At 39.2% G+C, this 22,523-nt stretch overlaps 1 protein-coding gene across 1 annotated transcript in view; it reads right to left on the bottom strand.

Annotated features, from left to right (window-relative positions):
* The window catches only part of PDE1C (phosphodiesterase 1C), a 702,427-nt gene extending 680,385 nt beyond the window's left edge, over positions 1-22,042 (bottom strand). The window contains exon 1 of the mRNA XM_075212604.1: positions 21,975-22,042. The gene's annotated coding sequence lies outside the window, so the exon portion shown is untranslated. The remainder of the gene's footprint in view (positions 1-21,974) is intronic.
* Positions 22,043-22,523: the final 481 nt, after the last annotated feature.

The following is a 22,523-nucleotide window of genomic DNA, read 5'->3' as shown; positions in this document are numbered from 1 at the left end:
CACTCACACTTTAACATTTAGTTATATATATATTTCATATTGGTTCCATTCCACAGTGATTTATGAGCAGATAGTATTTAGTTTATTATTAGTTTATATATTATGATTATATGTACACTTTAGTGTTATTTAAGGTTCAGGTTACAGGAAACATGTCATATTTAGTATCATTTTAATCCCCTATTCATCAGCAGTTGTCCGGTTCATTCGCTGAAGAGATCGCATATTGCATACTCTAGTTAGCGATGTTAGGGAATAAATGTTTAAACTGTTACTATGAATTGTTAATAGACTAGCTTAAACTTGTTTTTGGGCGGGAGAATCATCTGGAATGTTGTCCCTCACCCTTAGAGGGGGTTGTTTGAACTAGCCCATGACCTGTTTACACTGGACCCTCCTGAACCCTGGACCTATAGAAGAAAGCCACATCATCTGCATTGTTCTCTCTGTAACACTGAGTGTGTATAATATAGCTGTGCTGGCACTGGCTTCAGTCTTTCTCTGACCACAGTATTCTGGAGTGAAGTACTGTGTGCTGGTACCAGTGGGAGCGCAGCTTAGCGAGCGCATGCGGGCACGGTATGTATGTATCTTTTTGGTATTGGCTGTACTGTATTATAATTATGTATTGAACTAATAAATTTTACATCAGCTAAAATTAATTACTTTGTGCTTTGGAAACACAATACAATCACTTGGGCAATGCTTATTTGAAAACTATAGAATTACTTTAATACCACAATCCGGAAAAAGGGGTCATGGGAAGGACTCTCGCTGGTGCTGTGATCAAATGAAGCACATCGCTCGACAATGTCCAGCAAGGTAAAACAAGGGAGAATCACTGCAATGCTCCCCTCGCCAAGATGAGCAGTCGAGATATGCCTGCTCTTATTAATGGGAAGAAATGTACTGCTCTAGTAGATAGTGGTTCACAAGTATCCATTATATTTGAAAAGTGGTATTGTGAGAATATGTCTAATGTGGAGTTGCACCCATTGTCCGGATCGACTTTCTGGGATCTTAATGAACGAAGTTATCCATATTTGAGATATGTAACGGTTTGCCTCAAATATTTAAAAGAAATGGCTGGCATTAAAAAGGATGTGCAAGTAGTCGCTCTAGTGTGTCCAGACCCAGACGAAGAAGAAGACAGAGATGAGCAGGTCATTGACGGGAAAAACGTCCATGGTTCGATACACTAAAATTCTGGCCTGGAGAAGGAAAATATGAACGGGCAAATTGCTGGAGGAAAGAGCAATATGAAGTGGTGACCAAAATGCCTGGTCACCTGCATATCGATTGAAGCCTGAAGGGCAGAAAAGACCTGTAAAAACCTACCATAGACAAAACCTATTGCCCATCAGTAGGGATGTAAGGTTCCAGAGTGAAGCGAATGAAGATGTTTCACATAATCACCCGAGATGATCCAGTAGGCAAGGAGTTCAACAGTGTGATGAAACTCATCAAAGGAAGAACCCTGAATCTAAAGAAGAAAGTGAGTGGGTATATGAACCTCTTACTAGAGAGGCAGAGAAAGTTGTTACTACTCGGAGACATGCTGGGCTACTCAAGTCTACTGAGACCGAATTCAGACCGAAGACCGTCTCTGAAGTGGAGATGCCGAGTGAACCAGTGACAGCAGTGATGGGCAAGAGATCGAACACCCAGGAGGATTGTCAGTGGGAGACTAGGAAGCCTCCAGGCAACGCAGGCGAAATGTTAGGGCTTCCATGATGCTAGCTTACGACCATTTGGAAGGGTTATTGAAGTGCCCAGTATAGTTCATCCCTACTGGGCCTATCCCTGGCCATACTTTGGACCCCCTACAGTCAGAGCAGATGCTTGTCAAGGCCAGTGTATCTGTGTTAATAGACAGGATGTATTAACCAATGTTCCTTTTCAGGGTGTGGAACTGGCCCAACAATTGGTCAGTGGAGGACCAGCTCCACAGGGGGACATGATGGCCCGCACATATGCACTAATGTCAGGGATTGATAAAGCATTGCTCACAGTAACATCACTGAGACCAAGGGAGCGAGAAAAAAGTGGCAGTTAGGCGAGATAAATGACTTTAATCTGGCAGTTGATGTGTAGCAGTTGGAAGAGGAGAAGGAGTATGGAGGAGAGGAGAGGAAACAGTATTGAACAAGGGATTCAGCGTTGATGAAAGAGACCAGCGCTGTATAGAAAGGCATAGTGCCATAACAAGAGACATTATAAGCTGGACTGCTGTGAGAGATATGAATAGAGGAGCAAAAGAGAGAAAGAGAGAAGCTGATAACTACCCATATTTCTTAGTGATTGGACTGAGCCATATTCGTTAGCTAGATAGCGATAGTTAATTATAGTAATTGGACTTAATCAAATCAAGAAAAAGCAGCAAAAAAGTTCTGCTATACAAGTAATATATGCAGACAGGACACACAAAGATTAGTACACATACCCTAGCTGAGGAAAGGGGTGTATATATATATATATATATATATATATATATATATATATATATAAATATATATATAAATATACACATATATATCGTGATAAAGCACGGCATTGACTGGAGTCTCTTTGCCACAATATATATATATATATATATATATATATATATATATATTGGAGCAAAGAGGCCTATTTGCCACACCTTTCCTGCATAGGGACAGGTGAGGTCCTGGGAAGTCTGCAAGGGAAAGCTGCATATAGAGTTAATTCCCGCACAGTCTTTCCCATCTCACACAAACACACAGGTGTACCATATGCGTGTTATTGATTTATTGTCTGTGATTGGTTTGCAGTGTTTGGGTGGGGGTTAAAAGACTGAGTTGCTCATATATATATATATATATGTGTGTGTGTGTGTGTGTGTGTGTAAAAACGAAAAGTTGCATACACAATTTCCCCCAAGCCATTTACCAATTCAAGATATAAAAGCCATACAGTATGTGAAAGGCCAGTCACCATAGTAAGCTATTGGTATTGAATTTATTTCAGAGTGACGTGTATGGCTTGGTGATGGTCAAGTATATTGTAGGTGCACAAAGAGCTACTCAGGGCCAGGGGTGTCAGAGAACAAAGTTTCAAAGTTGGCGCTGATCCATTGCATATATAGTAAAATTGAACATGGCTGTCTTCCAGACAATGCTACAGCTGACAATGACTCCAATGTGATAGTCACCTTATCAGTGCTTAAGCTCATTGTACAGGATTTCTTGCACACTTATCAAATTTAATGCGTGTTAGCTATTTCTCTTTATAACTGTGTCCATTTTAACAGATCATATCAGTTAATAAATGTTCTTACCACTTTACACAGATGGAACACCTTGAAACAATGCCCCCTCATATGTGATCTTCCACTAAATTGAATTGTCCTGCTGTCAGTGTATGCTGGATAGACTGAATGAGACAGAAAAGCCATAATTGACTTTGTTATGTTACATTCAAAATTTTTGGGGAATGTTTTCTACATCCAAGGCAAATGCAACTGATGAAAGACATTTGTAAACTGCTGCGTCCCTTTGTTGAGATGACCACAGTTGTTAGCAGGGATGATTGTGGCATTAATAACATTGTATCTATTCCCATTTGATTTTTCTTATAGCAGTCATTAAGCTGTATGCAGCAAGATAATGATGGTGATCAACACAATAAGCTGCTGCGCAAAGCAAATCTGCTGTGAGCTAACAAACAACGATGATGATGATGAAGGTGGTACTAGTCCTATTAGTATTGATACAGATACTGTAATATAATCCTGTAGGTAGTGGTGCAAATTAGCAGTCACGGCACACACACAATATGCATTCAAACTCACGAGTGTAGCAAAAAGTGGAGACATTGTTACTAAACAGACACAAACAAAACCAAATCAACACACTTTTCCAGATACAAATAAAAATGAACTCTAACAAACAGAACAACTAAAAAAACAACTACATTTTAACCTTAAAGCAGCCATCCTAGCTTTTACTTTCTGTGTTGTGCATCCCACTGCCTTACAGAGATTGTAAGTGATTAATAGGAGATGGGTGAAGTAAATTGTAGTTGATATGTAGTGAATCAGGGCCAATCAAAGCAAATGACAATTGGCAGCAGAATTAAAAAAAAAAAAAAAAAAGCTTTGCAACTATTCCTGAACTTTGTAAGATTTCATCCGAGTAGGGACTAACAGAATTTCAAAGTCTCCATACAACTTTACAAGATATCCCATCAAAACATGCCAACTCCCTCCCTCATTCTCTCTGCCCAAGATATAGAATTTATCTGTGGAACCCCTATTAATTAATGTAAATCTTTTATCGGCGTAAAGCATGGTTAACAACAATATATCTGTACAAAAATCTCTATTCTATCAGGGTTGGTACCAGGTAATATATAAGCCATGTAGAATTAATCCCAGTAAAATCTAGGAAACCAGCCCTTCTTCCTTCAACATTTTTTAAAATATAGCATTGCATAGGCAGCAAAAATATAACAAGATATACTCATCTTCCACATTGCTGTATACACACGTCATTTTCTATTAAATAGTAGTAAGTACAAGTTATATAACGATTATGTAGTGGTTTTCAAAAAGTAGTAGTAAGTACAAGTTAATGACACATGTCATCTGTGTGAAGAAATTATATTAATCTGATTTTAATGACCTTACATTTCATAGACTGTATAACATAACTTGACATATAGACATTAAATATCTAAAATCCTTTTTGATAGGCTACATAAATCAGTTTACTTTGTAGTACTTCACAAACTGCAAATACTAGACAATTTATATTATTACCTAAAAGTCATGGAATATTATATATAATATATATATATATATATATATATATATATATATATATATATATATATATATAAATATATCCTGCATGTTTGAAGAAAGCAAAACAAATATTATGCACAACACACTGGACTGAGTTATTGTGATATATCATATATATGATGGCTTTTTAATTATTATTCACTTGCTTGCAATGATGTTCTTCTAGTATCCTGATATAGAATAACCATGAAAAGAAAGCATTATATAAGAAAACTCTGATTAATTGCATAAAGCAAATGCGCTGTTACGTTGTAAAGGTATTACAATACCATATATTGTTGCCATAGCTATCATTGTTTATGTAGAACAGGATTCAAAAATGTAAGCACAATTACCTGCTGCCAATACCCCTGATAACAAAGCCTCTCTTGACTTCTTAGTTGCCATTGATGAAAATCCCAGCGATATAATAGTTATGGAATCTCTTTACACTCCCTTGTTCTGCACTTTCAGCTTATCTCCAAAAGCAGGCGTAAATTACGGTGTCAAAGAAAACACATCCAAAGAAAATAAAATACACCAGCATTAAGCCAATCTGGTGTAAATGTGCTTAGCAAAAGATGAAAGTTTTTTTTCTCTAAATATAGGAGCCTGAGTTCTTCAAAACAATATTAGAAGGACAGAATATTGATGTTATTCCTTAAATGAGATGCCCTCTAAGGAAAATGGAAAGTCTGACAGTGCAACAGCACAGCTCGGGAACACAGCAGCCAGAGGTTGTGGATATGAAACTCCCAATGGGAAGGCTTACAAGTCACGTGGAAATGGGATAACTGCAACCTCAAATTTATACAGTTAGGATGCAGAATGGAGAATGTATATGTACTGCTACAATACTTGGTAGAGATCAATCAAGTAAATTGAGATTCACAAAAGTGCAAAATTCCAGCAATACAATATTCAAGTTCTGCTTTTGTTTCCATGTTTCGCCACAATGCAAATCCACACTGTATATTTATTTTCATAATTGTCAGAATGAGTAGACTATGAATATAGCTGGGGGACAACGGTCAATTTCTTCTGGTGTGGTGTGTGGTTGATGTATGACTGAGAACTCCATCGGTGAAATACTACATACTAAATTTTGCAGTCAAATGCGAAACTAGGCAAATATTACACAGGACAGTTTTTACAAATGTTGCTCACCTCTAGTACTTGGATAAAGTTGATAATTAACTACAATTACAGCTGATGTCTTTTAAATTTCAAATCAAACTTTCAAAGAGCTGTAATTTCGGTGCATAGAACAAGATAAAAAAAAGTGAAGTTGTTCAATCAATTTATAACTAGCAGGTAAGTCTTTTTCCATACAAGTACAGATACAAATGGAATACCCTGCAGTCATATGCCAGCTAGTAATGTAATACCTAATATAAAACATGACTCTAAGGGGGGTATTCAATTGTTTCTTTTAACGCGCTAAAACAAAAAAAAACGAGCGCTCGAAAAAAACTTCATATTATACGGTAATTTTGCTCGCGTAAACAGTTAATACGGTACTTACTCACTGCCAGCGGGCTGAATTTCAGCTCGCTGCTCAGGGAGCTGCGAGATGAAATTTAGCGAGTAATTACCGTATTAACGGTAATATTTTTAGAGCGCTCGGTTTTTTTTGTTTTAGCGCATTAAAAGAAACAATTGAATACCCCCCTAAAACTATTATAAAAGCAAAAGTCTTGGTTGCATATATCTACCACTAATAAGGAACTCCTGCTAATATCATGATCCTAACTTCACTGAGAGTAACATCTGGGTCACATATAAATTGTATTAAATTGAGAACGAAACTTACCAGTATGTAGACCAGCTCTCCAGACATGTAATACATGCATGGTGCAAGTACATTGTACAGACAGCAACAGCCATTATATCGCAGTAATTTGTGCTGTGTGTGTACATTTCTGTGTTTATTTAATATCACTTATGGATATCACCACAGCTGTAACATCATGGAGAAACAAGAGTCAATAAAGATTCAGACAGTGTCCACCAGGTCTATTTACCAAAGCGAGAAAACCCATTTTCCCTCTGGTGAAGAGAAGAAACCTGTCTAAGAAGTGCAGCAGATATATAATACTGTCCTCTTGTAGCAGAGCAACTTAATAGGAAAAAAATTTATTTATGCAAATTTTAATGCTGGAATGCCAAGCAAAGATTTGTAATGTAAATATTATTTTATTTTATGTATTTTGTTATTATAAGTGGAACTTAAAGCCCGAGTCAGGACTTCCAGTTCTATTGAGCAATTTGAATCTGCAAAGCTGCGTCAAGCGCACTGAAAGAGTGCCTGGCCAAATGGTAAGATTTCTCTTACTGCTGTCAGCCAGTATCACCAGAGAGATGAGTGTGACAAAACGAGTTTGATTGCAACTTAACCAGCCTGTCCGTCATTTCTCACAAAGTATGGATTATGACATGTACTTTTTATTGCCCTGGTTTTTGTTCCCAAACTCACCAGAGTACAACTGCAGTGTCTAATTAAATGGGGATAAGGGGATATTGTAGCTCATTGTAAATATGTATATTGGTTATTGTATATTGTTGATATTGCAGTGAAGCTGTTATTCATTGTTCTTAAAGTGAACCCAAGAGGGTTATGGGCAGTGCTTTTTATGTAAGAAAAAAGGTGCCGGAACTCACCTCTTTCTGCCCCCTCATTTTTGTGTAGCCCTCTCTTTCTGCCCCCCTCGTTTTTCTGCAGCTCTCTTTCTGCCCCCCTCGTTTTTCTGTAGCCCTCTTTCTGCATCCCTCGCTTTTCTGTAGCCCTCTTTCTTCCCCCCTCGTTTTTCTGTAGTCCACTCTTTCTGCCAACCTCATTTTCATGTAGCCCTCACTTTCTGTTTCCCCTCCCCCGCTTTCTGTAGTCTGTACTTACCTTCTATGCTTCTTTTCTCGCTTCTCTCCTTGATCGCTGCTCCTCTCACTAGCAGCGTTGTGACGTCACTACGCTGCTGGAGCCAGAAACAGGACACACACTATAATGCGGTGCTGCACTGTAGCATCACCGCAGAAAAAAAAAAATAAGATGTTAAAAAGTTAATTAAACTTTGAAAACCCATGTAAAAAAGGTGCTGGAATGCCATTCTGAGCATTCTACGACAAAAAAAACCCTGGTTATAGGTAAGGATGAGATTCCAAGATACAGGAAAGGGGGCTGTAGCTCAATTCATTCTCCTCCTCCTTTCTCTACAGGAAGAAAGGAACAGCTGGGGACCCTGTGACATCACAAAGTAATGGAAGGGGTGAGTTTGAGAAGGGGATGACTGATATCTTATATATAAAGTTGGGGAAGGCCAATTAGTATCTATTGTTCTCAACAAAACTAGTCCAGACATTTTGTCTGGAACCTAGCTGGTCCTTCCCCCAGCTACCACATCCACCTGTTCCATTATTTCCCTCGCCTCTGGCGCATCAGGGTAGTGTGAATCCTCTTTGGACCCGAACGTGTTCTCTTGACAGCAAACCAGAGTGTATTATCCAGTGCAGGCCTCTGGTATGGGGTCCTGGGTCCCCAGATTTGGAGCTGGAGTGCGGTGCTCCAAAGGCTGTGGCGCTGGTGATTCTTGCAGTGAGAGTGCCCTCTTAGGCTCACACTCGGCTAACATCTCGTCATCTGTCAATTCTGCATACAGAAAGGTGTAGAAATAGTTTTTCCAGGGCCCCATGGTATTGGCCCCTGCATTCTTTACACTATTTTCAGCCTCCTTTCCCTGCTGCCTTGGAACCTTTGAACTAAGTGCTTGAAATCTCTTGGCCCAATGGTAGCATTTTAAGGGCTGTCTACTCCAGCGCCTTCTTCCACTCAGGCAATTTCCCCATGTGCCGGGCTCTGTGGCCTCTACCTGACATTGCACAAACACATCAAACAGAATTCCCAACTTTCCCTGCTTGTCAACTCCTTTCCAGCTGCTGACCTCATTCCAGACCATGTAGAGGCGCGAGCAGGGTGGTCAGACCCATTCATCTCTGGGAAACAGCAGCAGCGCTGGGTCCTGGATACATAATGTGGTGCCCCCATCTATGCTGGTTCTTGTTCTGTTACTACTATGGCACTTTCTTCCCTTCTTCAGGGCCATCTTTGCAGCAGGTTGGGACCTACTAATGTATTGCACTGTGGGGCTGAGACCCACTACAGTCTTTTTACCTTACAGGCTTTTTAGACCTGTGCAAAGTCTTCTGCGGTGTTTGGACCCGTTAAACTTACTAAGGTCACCTCAGTCTGTTCCCTCTATTCCTGGGACACAGCCCAATACTCCGACATCTGCTTGTAGGGTGTACTAAACCTTCGCTAAGCCTGCACTTAGGCCTTAACCCTAGCCTAATGCCCACAATGCTTTTCGTGACACTTTCTACCTTAAAGCCTTTAGGAGTAAGTTCAAGATAATGTAGTAACTGGTTTTCTTGTGCTAACTGCTTTGCCCTGGAATGTTTTAGGATACAGTTCCCCTGTAGCTCTACCCAGATAGGACCTGGGACTGAGTGACCCCACTGCTTGCCACCAAAAATGTGAAGACACTGGGTTTTCTGGCCCAATTCTTCCCACTTAATGCTGGCTGGTCCCACAGGGGTGCCTTTCTATTGCCAGGGAAGTCTACCCAGTACCTTCTAAGGTCCTTATAGTCACTCAGGCAAATGAAGTTAGAAAAGTATAACAGTACATTTTTGTAATAAAAACAACACTAGAATATTCTATACAAACAGTAAATAAATACCAGGCAGGTTTACCACATCATCTGTCCCTTACCCCACTAGCTTAAGGAGTTACAGTCACCTCATGGCAACTCAACGCCTAATAGGAATCAAATCACCGAATGAACATCACCTCTCCCCCACGAGTGGTTCCTTATATGCAGGGTCAAAGGTCAAATTTCCAAAGTGTTTTCCCCTTCCTGGGCAAACCCCTGGGTCTCTCCTTCTTAAACATTGGTGCTGGACTAGGGGGTTAGAGGGGGAGTGGAGATGAGATGTTATTCCACAGAAATTCTTCTGCGGTTTCACAGACAGAATGTCTCAGGAAGTACTGTGGAAGACAAGAGGGTACTAATTGACCTTACCCACCTCCAAAAATCAGACAATAGTTAACCCCTCCTGAAATTAATCCCTTATGCTACTTTCTGATGTCACAGGGTCCCCAGCTGTTCCATGCTTCCTGTAGAGAAAGGAGGGGGGAGAATGAATATAGCTACAGCCCCCTCATCTGTATCATGGTGTCACAATTCTGATGCCAGAATGGTAGATGAACAGGATCCTGCCTTAATCTATATATAACACCCCAGCAAGGTACGGAGTCTAACAAGGAGATGGTATTCACCAGGGACAAGCCGCAAGGCAGTTTGGGCTTAGCTGCTTCACTTTGCAGGTCACGGCCCTTGCTAGGAGTAACTAGGAGTAACTCCTTAGAGGAACAAGCCTAAGAGTGTCAGCTCTGCAGACAACTGGTTACCACTGGAATGGCGGCAGAACACTCAGGAGGTGTTTGTACAGCAGTCAGCAGATTCCACAGGAACAAAGGAGAAGCTCTTGAAATAGAGTGTCAGCTCTCCATACCAACAGGAGGACAAGGAGCCACATCAGAATGCTATGAAACATAAAGAACAGGCACTGAGGATACAGGGGAGGTGTCTTTTAACTTTGGAGCCAAAACTTCAACCAATGGGAGAGGAGCTGAGGGAATTGACAGGACGGGTCTGCACATGCACAGACCCGGAGCGAAGATGGCGGCGCCCGACCAGGAGTGAACGGACGGAGCAGGTGAGTGTGCCGGGGATCAGGTGTATGACCCGATCGCCCGACGTGTGACACATGGAATCTCATCCTTACCCATAACCGACCTGGCTTTACTTTAAGAACAATAAATAACAGCTTTACTGCAATATCAATAATATACAATAAACAATATACGTATTTACAATGAGCTACAATGTCCCCTTATCCACATGTAATTAGACACTGTAGTTGTACTCTGGTGAGCAGGGGAACAAAACCAGGGCTATAAAAAGTACATGTCATAATCAAACTCATTTCATCACAATGAGCATCACTCATCGGTCCTGGCAAAACTTTGTTCATAAATAGTGGTGCGATAAACAGCAATAGAAAACCAGCTCTATTTAAACCAGCTCTGTCTTAATAAATGGAGCCCTCAGTCCTGCATTTAATGTGGCATATGGTAATTTAGTGTACTCTCTGACTCATTCCTCTAAAAAAAGTTAATTATTGTCTTTAATTAAATTTCCCAACATTAATAGCACAATTTATACAATCTGCATTAATCTGATGCATATGTATGTGCATGCCACACAGTATACAAGTGGCCCCAAATGTCATCAATTCATCTTAATTGTACAACCCACTGTAGGCTGTAAGTACAGATGCATTGCAGTGAATGTGAAGTGACCTATGAGAGAGAGTAATGTAATGCTTCAAAGGATATAGAAATAATTATTGATTAATGCAGAAAGATAGGAGTGTTAGCTACAAAATCATTGTGCATTATCAAAAATATTTATACTATACATGTAATACCTTTTGAAGCAAGTGCATTCTAACACTATTTGTTGTTGGCATCCTCTGTTGATTACTGCAAACTACTGCATTCTTGTATTGCAAAAATACACACATTTTCTATGTGTTAACTGATGCAGAGATCACCTCCACTTCTCCCTCAGAAATTTGTATCAGAAAAATGACAAAAGCTGTGCACACAGATGGAGTGTACAGTAACTCCCACGGGAGGGTATTTTTTCCAGGATCGCAAAAAGTACAAACAACACTGCATTCATGACCCTGAAATAAATATACTCCTGAGAGAACTTTTTTCTCTCCATCTGTGGTTGCAGCTTTTGGTATTACTTGTTAAGCCTTAATTGTAAAATAATTGTACCTGAAAGTGTATGTTACATCATGTAAGACATAGAAAATAAGTACTAATCTGGAATGACATGTTGCTGAACCTTGACAGACATCGTGAGTATCCCATTGATTATACGTTGTTGCTGGCAAGTCTTATATCCTTCAATTGTTAGACTTGTCTGCCAAATTGTTAAAAAAAATCAGCTATAGAGCACTTGGAATGCCAGGCTTTGTATACTATTGTGTAAATGCATACAGCATCTGTTGTTGTTGTTTTTTTCCTTTCTAGAAGACTGTAAGTGTAATAGAAGTAGGTCTGTTCATAGATCCAAGTCCATATATCACAAAGTCTGGTCATATCATAATTAAAACTATCATCAGGTATTCTTGTTTTACACTGGGTTTAATCTTATTTCTCAAACATTACTCAGTGTAAGTTTTGTTGTCAGCTCTTAGATAGCAATCTGTTTTGGGTCTGCTTTTCTTCCTATCTACCCCCCCACCTTGGTAGCTTCATCAAATATCAAATATTTTTAATTTCGCTAACTACCTTCATAAAAATTACATAAAGATTTTGTCCTTGCTCCTTACGTTCAACGCATAGTGATGTCTGATAGGCATATCAATTTGGGTGGGAGCTTACCACTTTACATGAATGTGTTACAGACTAAACTATTCACCTTCTTCCATACCTGATTCTCTTCCCATTTTCTGCATCAAATTTAAAATGGTACTGACGTAAAAAAATAAATGAACTGGTTTTACAACTCCATGTATAAGGCATCTACTCCGTCATGAATATAGCTGATAGGTATATTTTATACTGCTGTACATTAGAGTTTCAATCAAAATTTCACCTGCTTGGTAGCTTTAATGATAAGAGAACTATCACAAATGATGTCGTGCTGTTTATCGTATGAGCAAAAAAAACTGTGTAATAATGAAAATGTTTTTATAGTATTATCTATTTGTGTAACTGTGTTATTGAAAGCAGTCAAATTACTACCCACAGGTATTCATTGTTTAAGGTCAGTGACTACGGATATGGGAAGGACATTCATAGACCAAATGAAAGTATTCAACAGTACTTATCAGAGCTGTTTTGACATTGAAGGAAAGGCAAGGCACTACTGTTCTCCTTCCTCTAAGACTTATCAAAATATTTGTAAATATGTAATCCTACTGTACACCCAGTGGCGGATCGCCCCCCTCCCCCCCCCCTAGCAGACACTTGCTGCCGACGGCTGTACAGTATGTGCAGGTCCGTCCAGCCGTGACAGGCAGGGACAGTGTGCTGCCCGGCTGCTCTGATTGTGTTTAAAACACAATCAGAGCAGCCGGGCAGCACACTGTCCCTGCCTGTCATGGCTGGACAGACCTGCACATAGTATGCAGCCGTCGGCAGCCTAAGATGTTAGAAAGGGGCGGGGCCTAAATCCCCCCCCCCCCCCAAATCGCCCCGGGTACACCAGTTTTCTAGATCCGCCCCTGTGTACACCCTGTCTCCATTTAACAGCATCTAAAATTCACTCCAGACACTCATAACAAACTGTTTACTATCACATTAAGTAGCCGATTTAGAGTTAGGTGTATTTTTTCCCCAGGTGGAGATTTTGTAGCCAAGCTATGTTACACTGTAATGGGTGCAAATTCCAAGATTTTTTACATGCAAAACCCCAACTCCAAATCAGATTGTGAATTTGACAGTTTTCCCCCACAGTGCAAAAAGTTATTTTGCCAGGTGAGTTTACTCTTAGCTCTAAAGGCATGTCCTCATTAATAACGGAAACACTGTAAACTTTTTGTTTTGATTCTTCCATTAGCTACTTCCACAAATTAAATCAACCCATATTATTCATAACAAATATGGACTTTATTAGAGGTGTTGTGTTTGTCATAATCTAATTCATATATAAAACATGTTTGTGTGTCTTGTGTGTCACCACAGTTTCTGCTTCCACCAGGGGCACCATAATGATATATAAGGGTAGCATTCTGTGACATTGTTTCCCCAATGTTTCTTATTAGCGGAATGCATTCAGAATAATTAAAGTTCTAAGCCTATGATTTATGCATATGGCATTCTAAATGGGGGACAGTCATCAACATAAATCATACATTGGTGGTGATGGGATGATTAAATTATATGACTAGATGGGCCAATTGGTCTTGACAGTTGTCATCATTATTTGATTCTAGGTAAAGTACAAAATTCTTCTTCTATATTCCCCACTTTCTCCTCAGTCATTATAAACTTTAAACCCCCATCTGTAAACCTATATTGAGTCCAGGATATTCTATTATTCTATTATCCATTCATTTTACTCCTAAAGGCAATTTTTGTATTGATGGCTTCTCTTCCACTCGTTAAGTAGACATGAACAAAATTTTCAAAACTTTCAGTATTTGTCTGTGAAATGTCACATTTGGCTGGTTGAATTTGGCCTCTGTTCCATTCCTACTAGATTGAATTGACCATTGTTTTGTCACCTCTATTAACATCTGCATTTGAAGATTATAGCACCGGAACTTTGAAGTTCTTCAAAATTAACTGTATTGCTATGAATTTGAATTTGTGTGAAATTTCTCTGCAAACCTGCTCGTCTCTCTATTAGGTATCAATGTATAGCATGATCCAACAGTCAACCATCCGGATGCTATAGCAGTACCTTCCCTCAAAGCACTTATCCCACACCTACTTAAATGATATTGCATGTGTAATGTCCCCAGCATTACTTTGGTAAGGACTGCCTCCCAGTGATGGCCGGTGAGGTTACCAGCAGGGCAAAACAAGAGTGAGGTGCGGGCCTTATGAGTACAGATGCAGTGACGTCGGAGCCTGAATCTAGAAAATTTTCAGGCTTTTCCTGGTTAATGGAGGCACCATCTTGCTGGGGACCTGGAACAGAAGAGAAGGAACTTGCAGGAGTCCCTGGCGTTTTGAGCAGGATAGTGGTAACTGCCGTGCAAGATATGTAAGGGGGGTCCACCCCTTCAGTGGCCCTCTTGGACATTGAAGAGTAGTCACAAAAGCCCCAACTACAAGAAGAGCCCTATACATAGTTAAAGATAATTCATCCTCATACCCCATATCTAGAGATGGGGGAAATCACTGGCAGACACACTGGCAGAATCACTGTAGGGGAAGTAGTCCCCATACTTGCTAGAGAGTGCCCTCATTTTAGAGTCCCTGCATAGGAGTGAAGTAGCCTGCAGAGGGAAAGAATCCCATTAATTTGGAAGCCCAGACTGAAAGTTCTGAAGGTGGGGATCCCCCTTGCTGAGGAACCCCAACAACAGCAGACAGCTACTGGCACTACATGGAAAAGACAGTGAAAGAGGATGGAGAGCCCCTTGTTTCAGGTAGTGCCCCCATACCGAGAGGGAGGGTCGCTGCATGGTGCAGCGTAGCTATTTGGGAATGCGGTTGGAATGGAGGATGGAGACTGCATGGTAGAGGAGTTCCTGGATGTGGGGATGGATGTCTTGGGAAAGCTGTGAGATGCATGCAGATTTGGTGAGCTGAGCAAGACTTACGACCGGTGAATGACTTTAACACTGCTGCTCCTAGCAGTACCTGGTATGTAACCCAATAATGGTCTGAAATTACATAGACTTAAGTAATGTGATGGAGGCGATGGTGAGTTATGCATTTATGCTAATTTAACTGTTATGCTTACTGTGCTGAATGAAGAGTAGCTATAATAAAGTTTTAAATTTTGCATTTGAACTGAGATGGCCTAGTGCCCAGAATTATTTGCACTGTACCACCGCACTGTACTAGTGTTCAAATCCACGTGTTAAATTTTTTTAAACACCTGTGTATTCGGGGGTGGGAGGGCGTGGGCTCTGGTATCATTTGACTGTACCCATCAGCTAGCTTGGGCAAAAGGACTGCATATGGTTGCAGAGGGACCTTTACACATTAATTTGTTAAGAGTGGAATCATTCCCTTGTAGAAGACAAACAAAAAAAGATGTGAGCTTTAAAGGGTATCTACTATTCTAGTGTCATAATCTTTCTTCTTGTTTTAAAAGCAATCAGAGGGGGTGTCAAAGGGAATATAGCACTACATTAGCTAGTTACATCACCAGTTTAATAAGCTGCTTTCAGCCAATGAAGTGCTACATTTGCAAAGATGTATCTCTCACTTTTTAAAAGTAATGCCAGGCACAATAGCTGTTTAAACAGTGATTATTCACATCACAGTATGGTAGTAAAGACTTGTTTAATTAAGACAAAGAAGAAAGACTAATTCCGCCTCCACAACTGCACAACTGTCAGTTTTAATTAATCAAAGGAATGCTAGATTTTGCTTCTATAAAAGAAAAAAAGAAGAAAAAATTTGGTTGTTACTATTATATTAGAAAATAAACGTAGGTCACGAAACTCTGGAACCTGGATAATGATTGAATGCTCAAATATTGGTGCCCATTTGGAGCTTGAGTTTACCCTCATGAAGGGCTACATAAATACCTTACAAAAGAGAATATTGTAACACTGAATGTTAGGCACAAAGACTAAAGATGAACAGCTCCACTGATTGATGGGACGGCTGTAGCCCCTTTATACTTTTAAAATCCCAGGTGAACAATTTAAGTGTAGTGCTCTTATAGAGCTGGAGAGACAATTGTAGCCTGCAATAAAGTCGATTATTCTGCCAATCACGTTTACAAATACTCATGGCAGGATGTAGTTTCCTAGGACATGGCTAACTGACACCACATTTCACCAAGATTTAGCCCAGCTTCCTAAGCATATTCTTTAGTGCACACAGCAAATACATGGTGTATTTAATAATAGTAATTATAGTATAAGCAATGTGAAACCACCAGAAATCATGTACAGCTCTATTTTAGCTCAGGAACAGAAATGCAGTATATTATTTAGTCTACAACAATGTAGTAAACCTTGTCTTCACAGTAATTCTCAGTTGTATATATGTTTGAATGTGAATTCCTACTCTGTTCTTCATTACATTTGCAAACAGAAAATCTGTTGTATATGTAAAAATGTGTACACTTAAATATTAGTTGTAATAAGTTCATGGATTTGGCTTTGCAAATGTTATTGGAGACTTTCAAATAATGGAACATCATTATTTAATTTACCAAATTTATGTATGGAACTCACTATAACATGACAGTACACTAGTCCACAAAATGCTTAGCTGCTCTACACTTTAAAACCTCAGGTGACTTCCACATTTGTCAGATCTGACAGCACTAGAAACACTTATACCTTGGGAATTGTATAGAAGAGAAAATATTTGAAGTTATAAAACAGTCGTTGACAACAGTATTGCTACTGAGATAAAGTAAATAAACTACCATTTTATTTATACGTCATAGCATAATCCTACTCAGTAGTATAGCTATATATATAGATATTGGCATAATTTACTGAAAATACAGACTTTGACATACTAAATGAAAAAAAGACTAAGGGGGAAATTTGAACAAACCGCGGTTGTTCAGGTGCTTTAATATGCATGTTTGTAAACAGTGCAATTTACTAAAGGATAAACCACACATCAGTGCACTTTTTTTACTGCAAGGTTTAAAATCGCCATGCGGATTTTTAGACGTATAATGTATAGCAAAACTGATGTAATCCATATGGGAAAAAAAGCCCTATGTACTGAAAGCACCACTGAGCAGTCTGTTATTTGTGATTGGCTGAGCGGACAAGAGACTGCTTTTAATTGGCTGCCTGACTATTATGCAGATGGTCTCACCGGAGATTAATAGTCATTGGATCTTCTGCACCAAATACATTATAAATGCTATTATAGCTAGTTCAATCTGTATTCTGTAATAAAAAGAGGGCGTATTGGTTCCACATATTGCAATACATGTTAAGCTGACAACTCACGCCAAAGTCTTCTCCTTCTGGCCAGCCCTACACTACATGTACACATGTATTAAATCTGAATTTTAACATAAGAGAGAACAGCAGGATTCGAGTGACGAAAAGGAGAAAAGAGGGGGGGAGCTAGGGGCAGAGATAAACAGGAGGAAGAGTACATGTGGATGGAGGGCCCTGCTCAGGGGAGCTTACAATCTAAGGGGGAGGGGGAGACTGACCGGAGACACAGAGAGGGAAGATTGGGCAAGGGGACGAGAACTCTAGGGGAAGAGATGAATGCAAGTAGGAAGGAGGAAGTGTAAAAGGGAAGAGTGTTAGATGGAGGCTAATCTGAACAGAAGGGCTTTGAGGAAGTGTTTGAAGTGAGGCAGGTCAGGGGAGAGCCTTATAGAATGGGGTAGATCGTTTCAGATGAGGGGGGCAGCACAGGAGAAATCTTGAATGTGGGATTGAGAGGTGGTGACCAAACTGGATTTGAGGCGACGGACATTGGAAGACTGTAGAGGGCGTGAGGGAGTATGAGTGGAGATGAGGTTGGAGAGATAAGGAGCAGTGGCATTAGAGAGGGCTTTGTAGGTGAGGGTGAGTAGTTTGAAGAGCATTCTGAAGCAGAGGGGGAGATTATATTTCTTTACGTACAACGGGGTCACTAAGAATTTTATGACTTAAGAATGGGACACTAAGAATTTATTTATTAAGAGCAGGGCACTATTATTAATCTAACTACAGAGTCAACACTTGTACTGCACACTATTGCAGCACTACAAGTGCAAGTGTGCACTGTATCCCATGACACAACACTGTACACTATACCTTGAGACTATGCCCCTCAAAGTTGTCCAGGTGAACTTGAAACGTAGAAGTCTATCCAATGCTGTAAGCATAACAGCTTATAACCATGACCCAGTTTACTCCATGCCCTGAAGAACCCGTAATGGGAACTGTTCTGTGACTGATGACTGCATTTTATTAGTATTGAAAATAAAATAGAGGGCGCTAATGATGTGTAATTTTTTTTTGATGAGGTGCAGCAATATAGATACTAGAGCGCCAGATCCTATTGGTACATCATATTTTTATAGTATTGTACATTTAGGAATTAACTTTAATTCCTTTCTTGAAGTTGCTATATGTACACCTTAAATAAATCTGGATGGTACCATTTTGTTCTTCCATTACAGTATAATATTTACCTGCCATGAATATCCTGAAGTGACCCACCACATCTTTGGTGACTACATTAATACATTGTGATGTTTTTATGCTTGTCTGAGGCTCTCATTTGATAATAAACTTTTGTATTTATGTCTCAGGACATTAAGCCTTTTATCCACGTATGACTGAATGTACTTAGAATAAACTCTTAGGGCATGATTCATCAAGGCATGCATAATGAGGATAAAAACGCACGTAAATCAGCTCTGTGTACTCCCAAAGAAAAGGATCTCAAGATAAGTGCGCTGATGAATTTGGGTGTAGATCTGCTGTGCTCAACTACACAAGATGCTGCATGATATGTCCAAAGTCTATGTGGATTATAAATTCACACAGAAAAAAACTAAATTAATGTCACTAGTTAATAATAAAGGCATTAATGATAAACCAGTATAAAAAATAATAAAAAAAAAAGTTTTTTTTTTATCCCCCCCACCCCCATTAACTACATCCATTAAATACATTTATTAGGATTTTCTTAATGTCTACTGAACATAATATCCATTTTTACAGTTGCTCCTGTTTGCAAACACATGTTATAGCATGCATATGAGACAGTCATCACTACTACTCAGGACTTAGACTAGCCCTGTAATTGGAGCAAGAGATATGGCAGAGAAACAAGTAACTTTGTCATGTCTAGTGCTTGATTGGAATATGGCAGCATGCGCTTGGCACGCCCTTACATTGACTATAACAAAACGCCCCATTCCAGCCCTGTTTACTTCCTGAATTTGTAGACTGTAGTAAGTGTCCTTTGCAGAGCAGACAGGGCTGTGTTTACTGGCCTATGGTCTGGTTCTGGACATGCTCTGAGTGATTTTACATACGATAAGCTCAAAATCAGCAGATACGTGCCTTAGAGTGTGTTCTCATAAAGGAGTCTTACTCCACCCAAAACTAAAAGTTTAGCTTTGGGTGGAATTAGGAAGCCTAATATAAAATACAAAATTGTGTTTACCAAAAAATAGTGGATATGGTAATTTATGAAGTTTGCACATTGCAATGGTTCAATTTAGACATTCTTTCTTGCTCCAGTGGGCCTTGTTTGCAGTTGCCAAAGCCCTTCTCCCATAAACATCTCATTTGCATAAATGGAAAGTTCATGGCCAGTGGCCTTGACAACCCAAACAAAGCCCACCTATATAATTGGATCCACAAAGTACTAGTAAGTAAAACATTGTATTTTAGTTTAAGCCTCCTACTGTAATTCCACACAATGTTTTATCACCTAGTTGTGCAATGTATGCATTTACTACATAGACTTTTGTCAAGTTTTGAAGTAGCTGTAGCGTCAGGAACACTGTATAATTTTTTTTAATGCTTTTTCTTACCCATTTTCTACCTTTTTATTTTAACTAGGGGAGACTTTAAGAAGTCATCTAAGATTCCAATAGGTCTCATATATTTTCAATAATAATTAGTAATATGTGCACACTTTCACACACTGGGGGCAATAATATGTATTTACATACTAAGGGGCACTAAGAATGTATTAATAAAGATTGGGGGCAATTATATTTATTTACATGCAATTGTGGCAATAAGAATTTTATGACTTAAGAATGGGTCACTAAGAATTTATTTATTAAGAATGGGGACATTAAGAATGTATTCATTAAAAGCAGGGCACTCTTATTTATTTATCTATTTAACCATGGGGGCAGCACATTTAGTGCATACTCTTGCAGCTCTACAAGTGCAAGTATGCACTGCAGCACCTGACAAGCACTATAGTTTGAGAGTATGACCATGGTACCTTGGTTTTTTGGGTGGAGATAGCTTTTAATCCTTATTTATAGCAGAATGATCAGCAAGATATAACTATTAGGAATTATACACAAATCAAGAGGTAATGTCTTTTTGCCTTAAGACTTTTATTTGAAGGTTGAAGGGCAGTACATGTTGCCCTTGAAGTATTTCTGGTTGCGCATCACTGGTCTACAGGGTTAAAAAGAGTAGCATGTGATTGGAAATAATTTGAAGAATTAGCTAAATAGCTCATATCAAATCACATTACTACCCTCTTTGATCTCTAGTGCCTGGGCAGTAGCTTTATGAAAAGAAATCAACTTTATGTTTCAATCTTTCACAACATAATTTTTTGGCGGATACAAAGTACCAAAGGACAACCCCGAAAAATATGACATACTGCCATGATTTTATTATATTCGCTTAAGTAGAAATCAAACTTAACTCATTGTTCCTTTGTATTTATTTCAGACCAGTGTTGGGACATTTGAAATAGCAGAATTGTTTAACTTGATAAGTTTATCTTAACAACAATTATAGGTCCAGCTATTAAATGGCAAGCCTTTGTAAATACTATGAGATTGCTATATGTCAAATCAGATAATAGCACTTATGCATGTATACACATAAAGGGTACAAAATAGTGTATTATCAACAAACAACAATGTTGAGGTTTATTTTTGAAGTAGTGCATCATCCACCTTATAATTGATAATAGCATTTGGTACCATTCTGCATTTTCCAGTACCAAATATCCCGTTATGTCAATGTTATCTTTACAATTAAATGTAATAAAACATATTAGGTTTGAGGCACAGTGCCTCTAATATATTGCCTTGGAGTTTAGTGCATCCTGCATAATCCAATCAAGACAAGCAAGCAGCAGCAAATTTATATGGAAACTAAATAATGCCAAGGAAGTCAGATTATATCAGTCTCCATGCTGCTTACCTACTTCACAACTAGTGCAATACAATGCTACATCTGTGCAATCACCGTGTTTTAATGTCATGGGAATTAGGGATAAAGCTTATCCGTTCTACTGCATTTTAATGTATTAATAGCAGAACTAAGAGCAAAGTTTGTGCACTTTAGAGAGGAATACACATGGTCAGATAATTTTGGTAGCAGAATAAAGCACATCATTGGGATTACATATGATAAATACACACATAATAAATTGTATATTTTCTACAACTCCAACTAAGTCCAAAATAACATCCCCATTGTCATTTTATAAAATTGATTTTGTACCTTATATATTAAGTAAACCACATCTTTTCTCTATCATTTCAAAACAGACCAACATATAATATTTAAGAAAACGAATAATATTCAGTGCTCTGAAAATGCTCTAATCTGCCATATACATATTGTCCCACCAGCTAACCATTCCACATGTTTGTAAAACTTTTACAATGCATCTACTGTTCAGTGGCAGCAGTCAGTGGAGAGGACTTACTGTTTGTGCTGTCACTACTATACGGCGGAGAGTTGCTAGGTGCTGAATCCTCGTTAGCATGTGCTGTATTCAGCACCACGGACAGCTCTCCTGGTTCCACCACGCCCGGATCTGGTCTCTCCCACGCTGTCTGAGGGAGCCCTTTTACTACACAGTCTGAGTCCCTGCACCTCTTTCTTTTCACGGGCTTCCCCATCCACTCTGATTCAGTTACTGACTCCTTGTTCAGCTGCACCACTGTGTTTTTTGACCTTGTCAGTGCTGAAGTAACTGACCCCATGATACTGATGAGAAGTTGCAGGAAGAAGTAGCCAAAGGTATAAGACAGGTAGCTGTAATTTGTCAGTGTGTCTTATTCAGTAAATGCCTTGTGTGTAGCAGTATTCAGTTGGTTATAACCATTTCAGAACAGCAGACAAAATATTACTTATAAGAGCATATTCGGCTTAGCAAAATTCCTTGGCCTATGTGCTGTAAGTGAAATGTAGGGTTTTTACAGTTCATCAATTTTCAGCAAAAGAGAAATTCCATGGTCTACAAATGTGGCTT

Source organism: Mixophyes fleayi, chromosome 5 (genome assembly GCF_038048845.1).
Source record: "Mixophyes fleayi isolate aMixFle1 chromosome 5, aMixFle1.hap1, whole genome shotgun sequence".
Taxonomy (NCBI): domain Eukaryota; kingdom Metazoa; phylum Chordata; class Amphibia; order Anura; family Limnodynastidae; genus Mixophyes; species Mixophyes fleayi.
Note: the sequence above shows the minus strand (reverse complement) of the source record. Positions and strands in the feature narration are given on the sequence as shown.